Here is a 12,115-nt window from a genome sequence, read left to right as displayed (position 1 = left end):
ACTGCCCCGAGATCCCCCCTCACCCACCCGTGTTTCTGACTTCATTCTCCCACAGAGGAAACCACGGCTCTTTGCAACACGTCAATGTACATTATTGTTTGCTCAGTCCTACACATAAAATATTAAGATTTTAGTCTGAATAGAATCTGATTCATAAGCCTTTTCCACATAGGCCTTTAGGAGGCATTTTTACCAACCTGCTTAAACTCATTCCCTATATTTTCTTCTAATAATTTTGTTGCTTTTTTATATTTACCCTTCTATCCCAGATCACGTTGTGGTTTTATGAATGCTGTGAAGTTGGCATCTAACTATTTTCCTTCAAATTGATGGCCAGGAGTCTGATACTATTTTAAAATATTCCATTGAGCTCTGGCCTGGGAGCTAAGTTGGCTCGAGCATCGTCCCAATATGCCAACGCTGTGGGTTTGATGTCCGGTCAGGGCACATACAAGAAGCAACCAATGAACGCATAAGTGAATGGAGCAGCAAATCTATGTTTCTCTATCTATCTGTCTATCTATGTCTACCTCTCTCTCTCTTTCTCATCTTCCTTCTTCTCTCTCTGAAATTAATAAACCAGTTAGGGCTAAAGTCTATTTTTAAAAAAAAAAAATGCAGAGCCATCTAGTGGGGGCTCCCACTCACCAAATGTTGGACAATTAGAGAATCAAAATAATGATATTAATTATAACCTAATGAATGAAAGAGAATTCTAGAAGTCCATACTGCCATAAATAATGAATTAAAACAAATGAGATGAATATTATTCTTACAGTGAAATGGCAACTGATAAATGTAGAAGAAAGAGAGAACTAGAACACTGGCCAGTGTAACTAAGTGGTTAGAGCATCGGCCCTCTCACCAAAGGGTGGATAGTTCGATTCCCAGTCAAGGACAGGTACCAGGGTTGCGGGTTCAACCCCTGGTCCAGGCAACTGATCAATGTGTCTCTCTCACATCTCTCTCTCTCTTTTTCCCTTTTCCTTCCTCTCTCCCTTCCACTCTCTCTAAAAATCAATGAAAAAATATCCTCTGGAGAGGATTAACAACAAAAAGACAGAATTAGGAAATTATCATGTGACAATTTTCATAGTATTAATTAATTCAGCCAAGTAACATCAATGGAAACTAGATATAGGGGTGAAAGTTTGATGAGGAAGAGATACTTGCATGCTGTCAAATTTTCTCTCCACCAAATATTTATTAATTGCAAAGAGAGAAAGAGCCACTTTACAGAGGAGAAACCCGGCGGGCACCACCGTAACCAAGTGATGGGCGTGAATTCCGTGGTTAATGGGACAAACCACAATCGCGTATCACCTGAGAGGATGCAGCCAGGAGAACGCCGAGTCCCTTCGGAGCTTCTCCTACAAGGGATGCAAACCTCGAAGCTCATCCTGAGACAACATCAGACAAACCTAAACTGAGGGATGTCCTAGAGAATGATTGGCCTATAATCTCCAAAAGTGTGAAGATCATGCAAGTGAAAGCTAGACATGACCATGAAATGCAATGTGTGCTTCTGAATGTGGCACTTCCGTTCTTAAGGCAGCTTTGGGAGCATTTGGTGAAACCTGGGTGAGCTGTGAGGATGAGATGGTAGTGACGTGTTATGTTAATTTCCAGATCTTGGATCTGGTTGTGTAAGGAGGTGCCCTTGTTTGCACCAACCAGCAGGTGCAAAAGTGAGGAGATGAAGCATTATGTTGGCCACTTACTTTCAAATGGTTTAGGAAACAAGTGAGGTAACAATATTCACCTCAAAGGATAGGTGTGAGGATTAAATTGTAGGATGTGAAATCTTATAACAGTTTTTGGCACATAATCTTTTAATAAATTGAAGATGTTATGATATAATATCAAGACACTAAAAACATGTGACCAGCCCTAACCAGTTTGGCTCAGTGGATAGAGCATCAGCCTGTGGACTGAAGGGTCCCAGGTTCGATTCCGGTCAAGGGCATGTACCTGGGTTGCGGGCACATCCCCAGGGGGTGTGCAGGAGGCAGCTGATCCCTGTTTCTCTCTCATCGATGTTTCTAACTCTCAATCCTCTCCCTTCCTCTCTGTAAAAAAATCAATAAAAATATATTTTTAAAAAACATGTGACAAATGTGATCTTTGTATGTAGCTATTTCTTCACAAGAAACACACATTTTCAATTGTGAAAGATTGTGTGTATAACATCGCATCCATTATACTGTATACCAGCAGAGGGCGCATCAGCCTTAGGTTAGGGCTTGACTGGTTGTAATTTAAACAGACCAGTGGTTCTCAAATGTTTTGGTATCAAACTCCTTATGCTCTTAAAAATTATTGAGGACCCCCAACGTGTTCTGGGTTATGTGTGTTATTTACAGTAAGGTGTCCTGGTAAGCCAGCTCTCTGAGGGGAAGGTAACCCCATGCTACAGTATTTCTGTGCGGTAAATACCCCCACCAGGGCCCATCTCAAGCTACCAAAGATTTAACAACTGGCTCCCATGCCTAAGAATTGAACAGTTGGCTCTGTGTGTCCAGTAGGGGCCGGCACCAGTGCACCATGGGATAGCCATTCATCTTAAACAAATTCAAACCGAGACACTTTTTAGAGATTTATGCATTTTTTTAAAAATAGCAACAATAATTCCATGTTAATATCAGAGCAATGGCATCATCACATATCACGTGGCCTCTGGAACACTTCACCTCACTCTGGGGGAAAGAGTGAGGAACAGAACCTCTCTCTATTATTATGAGACTAGTTTTGACCTTGTGAACCTCATGAAAGGACGTCAGTGACCCCCAGGGCTCGGGGACCAGACTTTGAGAACCACTGGCTTAGGCTTTCTGTTCTTAAGTCTCTTCAATGCATTATCCTCCTTTAAAAAAATAATTTTTTACAATATTTCCTTTATTATTATGAAATGAGATTCATACACAGCATAACTTACCCATCCCTGTATATAATCTCTAATCTCAAAGTCGTTGCAATGTATTCTCTGTAAGGTAGAGAAGAAACAAGAGAAAATACAGTCCACAGCCCTTGACCAGATATGAGCGTGTGAGCACCGGGGAGGAGTGGGACCATGGGAAGGTGACCCGTGGGTGTGGCACAGATGATAGAAAGCCCCGCTGGGCTCAGGGCGGCTCCTGGATCAAGCAGTGAAACAGGAGCCTTCACACGAAGCGGGATGAATGCAGACACCACACGAGCCTGTTCGGGCCAGGCTGCGCCATCCAGCACGTTAGACAGCAGTCTCTCCTGTGCAGCCACTGGGACCTTGGCTTGTGGTGCTGTGGACAGCGAGCCTGGAGGTTATAAGACACCAGAGGTGCTCCGTGAGGTCGATGCTCACAGACACAACAGAGCCAGGTGCTCCTGCTTCTGATGAAGGAGAAGTTTAGGTTTAAGATGAACAAGACAATATTCAGTCAAATGTCCATTTTTCTTTATACCTGACATTTGGAAGTAAGGGCTAAATGAGAGTGTTCATGTGATGGTGTAGATTATGAGAGAAGCAAAAGCAGAGGGGCCAGCTAGACAGTGAGGGCTGTGCATAAACTTCGGAGACCTGCTGTGGCCCCTGAGACTCGCTCACTGAGCTCTGAGAGAGGTGTGTGCAGGAGAGTTGGGGTTCAGGGCTCTGGGAAGGACCCCTGGCCTCCCTGCTGTGAGTGAGAGATTCTCCTGTAGGGGGCGCCAGAGCACTGAGGGCCTGAGCAGGGGACTTGGGCCACAGTTCCCATCAATCCGCTGTCCAGGACAGTTATCTGCACCAACACCAGCATATACCTCAGCACCCGTACAGGTGACCATGACACGCGTGAGAATATTACATGAGTGTGACCACAGACATGACTGTGAGCTTTTGCATGTTTTATTGATGACAGGTGCCCTTATTGACAGAACCAAGATATGCACCTGTGTCATCACTCTCAGTGTGTGCACCAACATGCAACATCAAGAGCATGCTATAATATCAGCACGGCGTGCCTCAGGCTAAGACATAGATATTGACACTATGTGTATTGTCAGAATCCACGTGGGTTGATACTGACTTGTGTGTTCATGGCGGCCTGGTGTCTGACACCTGTGTGTGTGACAGTGACGTACACATGAACATGTGTGCATGTGGACATGTGGGTGTGAAAGTGCCTGCCTGAGCCTTGTCTGTCCACCTCTAGGCTGGAGCCCCTTGATGGGTAGGGACAGTTCTGATGAAGTTCTATTTCCATTGGGAAGAGAAGAGATGCAACATAAATGCTTGAATGAATGAGCAAGTGAATAAATGCATGAATGAATGAGTGAGTGAGTGAGTGAGTGACAAAGGTTATAACAAGAGACAAAGGAGGATGTTTTACATACAATAGCCAAGATACAGAAGCAATTAAGTGCCCATTCATAGACAATTGGATCACAAAGATGTGGTATATACATACAATGGAACGTTGCTCAACCATAAAAGGAATGAAATCTTACCATTTGTTACAGCATGGATGGACCTGGAGGGTATTATGCTCAGTAAAACAAGTCAGATAGAATAGCCCAGTGGTCGGCAAACTCATTAGTCAACAGAGCCAAATATCAACAGTACAACGATTGAAATTTCTTTTGAGAGCCAAAGTTTTTAAACTTAAACTATATAGGTAGGTACATCGTTATTAACTTCATTAGGGTACTCCTAAGCTGGCCTTTGCTAAAAACGTCCTCCATCTGATTGAGGTACGTTCGCTGAGGTCGACCACTTCCAACTCTCCCATCCACACTCGTCTTGGATACTTGTTTCATCTATCTCCTTTCGTTCATCCTCTCTATATGTCCAAACCATCTCAACATACCTTTCCCAATCCTCAACACTACATCTTCTTTCACTCCACAACGTTCCCTAAAATTAACTTAATAAACTTTACTTAAAGTTTTAAGTCAACTTCGCACTGTCCGTGGTATTTTGTGGAAGAGCCACACTCAAGGGGCCAAAGAGCCGCATGTAGCTCGCGAGCCACGGTTTGCCGACCACTGGAATAGACAAATACTATGTTGTTTCACGTATATGTGGAATCTCAAGAGTAAAATAAATGAACAGTCAAAACAGAAACAAACTCATAGATACGGAGAATTAACTGCCGGTTGCCGGTGGGGATGGGGGCAGGGAGGATGGGTGAAAGGTGAAGGGGGGAAGAAGTACACATGGGCAGTTACAAACGGGTCATGGGGGTGTGCAGTACAGCACAGGGGACAGAGTCACTAACACTGTCATAGATACGAATGTGCCAGACGGGCCACAGGCTTATCGGGGGGAGCACTTTGTGAGGCACATAAACGCCTAACCACTGTACACCTGACACTAATATCATATTGAAAGTCGACTGTAATCTCTTTTGAAATTTAAAAATTAAAAATGAAGGAGTCAGTCTGGAAGAAAAGAGGACATCTGTGATACTTTCAACATTAAAGAGTTTTTTAAAAAATGAGCCTGGCTGGTGTGGTTCAGTGGATAGAGTGTCAGCCTGCGGACTGAAGGGTCCCGGGTTCGATTCCGGTCAAGGGCATGTACCTTGGTTGCAGGCACATCCCCAGTGGGGGGCGTGCAGGAGGCAGCTGATCGATGTTTCAATCTCATCGATGTTTCTAACTCTCTATCTCTCTCTCCCTTCCTCTCTGTAAAAAATCAATAAAAATATATATTTTTTAAAAATGAATAAATGAGCCCTAGCTGGCTTGGCTCAGTGGATAGAGTGTTCGCCTGCGGACTGAAGGGTCCCGGGTTTGATTCCAGTCCAGGGCACATGCTAGTGTTGCGGGCTTAATCCCCAGTGGGGGGCATGCAGGAGGCAGCCAATCGATGATTCTCTCTCATCATTGATGTTTCTTTCTCTCTCCCTCTCTCTTCCTCTCTGAAATCGATAAAAATATAAAATAATAAAAATAAAAATGAATAAATGAGCAAGTAAATGAATGAGTGAAAGGCAATTAATATTTCAAACTCACCAGGTGCCAGGTGCTATGCTAAACAGACACATGCCTGATCTAATTAAATCCATGCTACAGTCTCTATGACATAGGGCCTATCATGACACCCACTGTACAGATGAGTAAAACTGAGTCATTGAGACACTATGTAACTTTCCCATAGCCATTCAACATGTAAATGTCAAAGCCTTGATTTGAGTCAGGTCTTTCAAACTTCAAAATGAGCATTCTCTCTCTCTCTCTCTCTCTCTCTCTCTCTCTCTCTCTCTCTCCCTCTCCCTCTCTCTCTCTTTTCAATACTCATCCCAGGATATGTTGTTATGAGAGAGAGAGAGAGAGAGAGAGAGAGAGAGAGAGAGAGAGAGATTGATGTGTGAGAGAAACATCGATGGGTTGCTTCCTGTATGCAACCAGGAATCGAACCTGAAACCTGGATATGAGCCCTGACCAGGAATCAAACCTGTGACCTTTTGGTACACAGGAGGATAATCCAACCAACTGAGCCACACCAGCCAGGGCCAAAATGAGCATTCTTTTTTTTTTTTAATGTATTTTTATTGATTTCAGAGAGGAAGGGAGAGGGATAGAGAGATAGAAACATCAATGATGAGATAGACTCATTGATTGGTTGCCTCCTGCATGCCCCCTACTGGGGATCGAGCCCACAACCCAGGCATGTGCCCTTGACTGGAATCGAACCTGGGACCCTTCAGTCCACAGGCCGGCGCTCTATCCACTGAGCCAAACCAGCTAGGGCCAAAATGAGCATTCTTAACCTCTTAACCTCTGGCTGCCCTGAGTCCTGATCGTGAAGGGACAATGCCTTCCCCCATTCCTGGGACACACGCCATCCTTCCCAGGCAGGCACTCAGCAAATTAGAAGAACAGAAGGCAGCCTTTTATCCTCAATTCAAAGAAGAGGAAAGAGGTAGAGATGGTCCCGATGAGGCTGAGAAGTTCTGTACAATGTGGCAACCCCTGCCCCTGTGCCCTTGGGAGGTGGCATGTGGACACAAGTCTAGGGAACAGGAGTAAGGGGGTCCCTTTCCCTCTCCCATCATCATGGATCCACAGCCCTCATATCAGTGAGGATGTAGAGATAGTGAATCCTCATTCACAGCTGTTGCAGATGCTGTAAAAATAGTTTAGCATTTCCTCAAAGAGTTAATAATTACCAAACAATCTAGCAATCCCACTCCTAGACGTCTACCCAAAAGAATTGAAAACAAGTGTTGCAACAAGTAATTTTCCACGAATGTTCATAGCACCGCCGTTCACAATAACCCAAAGATGGAAACAACCCAAATATCTAACAACTGATGAACGGATAACAAAATGTAGTATAATAGCCAATGGAATAATATTCAGCCGTAGAAAAAAATGCAGTACTGGTCACTGCTACAAGGTGGGCTATTGCATGAACTTTGCAAGCATGATGCTGAGTGTAAGAAGACAAACATGAAAGGCCACATATTGCATGATCTCATTTACATAAAATATCCAAAATGGGTAAATCCATAGAGACAAAAAGTGGGTTGGTGGTTGCCAGGGGCTGGAGACGTCGGGGATGGGGAGTGACTGGGGTTTCCCTCTGGGATGATGAAAATGTTTTGGAACTAAATGCGGGTGGTGGGTGCCCACTATCATGAATGCACTAAATGTCACTGAATTATACATTGTAAAAGGTTAATTTTATGTTATGAATTTCACCTCCATAAAAAAGAAAAATAGTGAGCTGTCCCCAAAAATTCAGGTCCTCAGTCACACTCAGCACATGTCAAGTGTTCAGTAGCCACACCTGGCCAGAGGCTACTACATTGGACAGAACAGATATAGAGCATTTTAATCATCATAGAATGTTCTATTGGATCACACTGGTCTAGACTTTCCTAGAGTCTACACCTGGCTGATTGTTTTTTCATGGTGTTGTTTAACCCAGCCGTGGGCAAACTACGTCCCGCGGAAATGAATAAAACTAAAAAAAAAAAAGACCGTACCCTTTTATGTAATGATGTTTACTTTGAATTTATATTAGTTCACACAAACACTCCATCCATGCTTTTGTTCCGGCCCTCTGGTCCAGTTTAAGAACCCATTGTGGCCCTCGAGTCAAAAAGTTTGCCCACCCCTGGTTTAACCTGTTCCTCTGTTCATTGTCTTCTGTAAACTAGTAGTTACATCTGGAAGCTTAATCAGATTCAGGTGCAATTATTTTGGTAAAAATATTTCATAACTGTTGTGTCCTTCTCCCAGGGGCACATCCAGTTTGGTTGTGTCTTTGTGTGTGAGAGAGAGATGACAGTAGCACCTTTCTCATCTCATTGGTCAAAGGAAGTCACATGGCCAAGCCCAACATCAATGGGCCAGAGAATGTATTTGACTCAGAGGGCCTCTAAAGTCATGGATGTATCTATATATATAAAAGGCTAATATGCTAAGTGTTCCACCATCTGATCAGTCGCTATGATGTGCACTGACCACCAGGGGGCAGACTCTCAATGCTGGAGCTGCCATGACACAGAGAAACGGCACTGCAGAGCTGGCACTCACAATGCAACACTTGGCTTTGCCACAATGGGACACAGGCGCCACCACCACCCTGGAGTGACAGCCCACGCAGCCAATGCTGCTGAGACCCCCAAGTCGCAAAATGTGGGCCACGACTCAGCCCAGCACAGCCTGGAAACGGTGGTTATGGGCGTTGGGTAATGACGTAGCAACACCCAGCTTCCTCTCCCTAGCAACAGGCCATCTATACTAGTAAAAGGGTGATATGCTAACTAGACCGGGAGACCAGACATCTTCCTACCGTCCAACTTCCTTCTGGACAAAGCCACGGTGGTGAGGACCAAGGCAGAGGCAGTTAAGGGTGACCAGGCCAGAGGGGAGGGCAGTTGGGGGCCATCAAGCTGGCAGGGGAGCGGTTAGGCGGCAATCAAGCTGGTAGGCAGGCAAGTGGTTAAGAGCCAGCGGTCCTGGATTGTGAGAGGGATGTCCAACTGCAGGTTTAGGCCCAAGGGATGGGGCCTAAACCGGCAGTTGGACATCCCCCAAGGGGTCCTGGATTGGAGAGGGTGCATGCCAGGCTGAGGGGGACACCCCCGCCCCATGCACGAATTTCCTACACCGGGCCTCTAGTAGTTCTATAACATGGAGGGAGTGGAGATTTGGAAACAATAATTCAACATACTACAGAGAACAGTATCTTTTATCAAATGCATTTTCCAGAAGGGACTCTCTGAGTCACAGGGAAGGTAAGTAACTTGCCCCAAGTCACACAACTGACAATAGATGGAGCCATGGCAGGCTGCCTCCAGAGCCCTGGAGGGAAACCGCTACACTCCAGGGAAATAATGGAGCTCACCCAACGGGGCTGTCATGCTGTCCCAGTAAGATCAGGAACGCAAAGGGCTTAGGCCAGCACTTGGCACAGGACCATGCGTGCTGCTCAGGACTCGAGCTGTTTATTTCCATCACCTAATTCCAGGTTGGCCGTGGCTTGAGTTTGGAGGGATGTTCTGCCCCTGGCTGTGTTCCAGGAATGCCAGCTGGCTGTTATAAGCCCATATTATGAGCAGTCAGAGTCAGGGGAAGGGAGAGTAGAGATAAAATTAGATCAGGAAAGGTAGTTGTAGCCTGGCCATCGTGGCTCAGTGGTTGAGCGTTGACCTATGAACCAGGAGGTCATGGTTCGATTCCCAGTCACAAGCCTGGCTTACAGGTTCAATCCCCAGTGTGGGGTGTGCAGGAGGCAGTCAGTCAATCAATGATTCTCTCTCGTCATTAAGGTTCTGTCTCTCTCTCTCCCTCTCCCTTCCTCTCTGAAATCAATTTTAAAAAAATTTTTTTAAAAGGTAGTTGGCCCTAACCGGTTTGACTCAGTGGATAGAGCATCGGCCTGCAGACTGAAGGGTCCCAGGTTCGATTCCGGTCAAGGGCATGTACCTGGGTTGCGGGCACATCCCCAGTGGGAGGTGTGCAGGAGGCGGCTGATTGATGTTTCTCTCTCATGGATGTTTCTACCTCTCTATCCCTCTCCCTTCCTCTCTGTAAAAAAATCAATAAAATATATTTTTTTTTAAAAAAGATAGTTGTGGAGAGGTTTGGAGCAATTACCTCCAGCCTTGATCAGGAGGACAGGGGAGTCATACAGAGGTGAACATCAGCAAGTAAAACGTTTGAGCAGATGCCTAGGGGACAGTAACCAGAGACACTGACCTACCAGAACTAGTGTGTGTGTGGTAATGGGTTTCTGTCGCTGAACTCTCTTTCCCTGTTGATAAGACAGACCCACCTCCACGGTGCTGCTCATGGCAGAGCTCCAAGATATTCCTATTATGAGTGTGGCAGAGCCCCGGCTGGTGTGGCTCAATTGGTTGAGCATCACCCCAGGCAGCGAGAGATCGCTGGTAGGATTCCCCATCAGGTCACATGCCTGGGTTTCAGCCTTGATCCCCAGAGGGGGTGGGGGGTGGGTAGGAGAGGCAGCCCATTGATGGGTTTCTCTCATAGATGTTTCTCTCTCTCTCCCCATCAAGAAGTTGAGACTGGCCCTAACCGGTTTGGTCAGTGGATAGAGCGTCAGCCTGAATATCATCCTAGAAGGGAGTAAGCCTAAGTCCTCAGTCGGACATCCCCCGAGGGCTCCCAGACTGCAAAAGGGTGCAGGCTGGGCTGAGGGAACCCATGCATCAATGTCGTGCACCGGGCCTCTAGTATATGTTTACTTCTGCTTTAATGTTTGTAGAACAAGTGGCATTTTCCTTGGGCACTGTAAATCCCTCGGGTTGGCTACCTGCCATGACTGGATAGCCCCTGCTTCCCGGAATAGCACATGCTTCCCCTGCAGCCCTTTCTAATTTGGGCCTCTCGTTTTCTCACATCCCACATGCCTCCACACTGAGGCTTGGGAGATATTTTCTCTGATTTTCTCTTGGTTCTTTTGGGTGCAAGCAGATGAAATCAACTCAAACTAACCTAAGCACACAGTCAATAAATAAAGCAATACTTATAACAGCAACAAACACACAAAAACCATAAAGGGTCAGCCCTAGCTGGTATGGCTCAGTGGATAGAGTGCCGGCCTGCGGACTGAAGGGTCCCGGGTTCGATTCCAGTCAAGGGTGCATGCTTGGGTTGCAGGCTCAATCCTCAGTAGGGGGCATGCAGGAGGCAGCGGATCAATGATTCTCTCCATTATTGATGTTTTTAACTCTCTCCCCCTCTCCCTTCCCCTCTGAAATCAATTTAAAAAAATGGGGAAAAAACAACCACATACATGTTCTAAGAATTCATTTGGAGTTCAGGTTTGGATGAACCCAGACACCCATGTGCTGGTATCAAGAATGTCCTTCATTGCCCTAACCGGTTTGGCTCAGTGGATAGAGCGTCGGCCTGCAGACTGAAAGGTCCCAGGTTCGATTCCGGCCAAGGGCATGTACCTTGGTTGTGGGCACATCCCCAGTAGGAGGTGTGCAGGAGGCAGCTGATCGATGTTTCTCTCTCATCAATATTTCTAACTCTCTATCCCTCTCCTTTCCTCTCTGTGAAAAATCAATAAAATATATTTTTTTTAAAAAAAGAATGTCCTTCACACACTTTCATTTCTGCTTTCCTCTGTATTGACTTTCATCTCATAAATCCTCTCCTTTCTTGGTGGCAGGCTGAGCCCCATCAGCTCTGGCTCACTTCCCGCCCACTTGGCAACTCCCGCAGAAATAGAAAACCTCTTTCTTGGTCGTTGCATCAAATGTCTCCGCCTTGGTTCTCCCTGAGCTAGGTTAGGGCTCATGCCTTCCCCCAACCGGTCACTGGACCCAGGGAAAGAGAATAAACTGATTGGCTGTGGCTGGGGCTGGGTCCTGGTGGGGGGTTATGGCCAGTCCTATTCAAATGAATTCGACTGAGAGGGGAGACAAGTGATTCCCCAGAGGAAAGCTCAGTGGGGTGCTGGGTGGGCAAAATCCACAGGCTTCTGCTCTAGTGTCCCTTTCCCGGCCCCAATCTGCACCCATAGTATTGGTCAGCTGCAGAGCACCCCCTCCCACCTCCTCCCACTCCCTCCCACCCCACCCCACCCCACCCCCTGTTCCCATCCCACTGTAACGCTCTCCCCACTCCTTGGTGACCTTGTACTTCTTCCTTTTTTTTTTAATGGTTT

The sequence above is a fragment of the Myotis lucifugus genome, unplaced genomic scaffold (genome assembly GCF_000147115.1).
Source record: "Myotis lucifugus unplaced genomic scaffold, Myoluc2.0 scaffold_659, whole genome shotgun sequence".
NCBI classification, from domain to species: Eukaryota; Metazoa; Chordata; class Mammalia; order Chiroptera; family Vespertilionidae; genus Myotis; species Myotis lucifugus.
The sequence above is the reverse complement of the archived record's forward strand: the minus strand, read 5'-3'. Positions refer to the sequence as shown.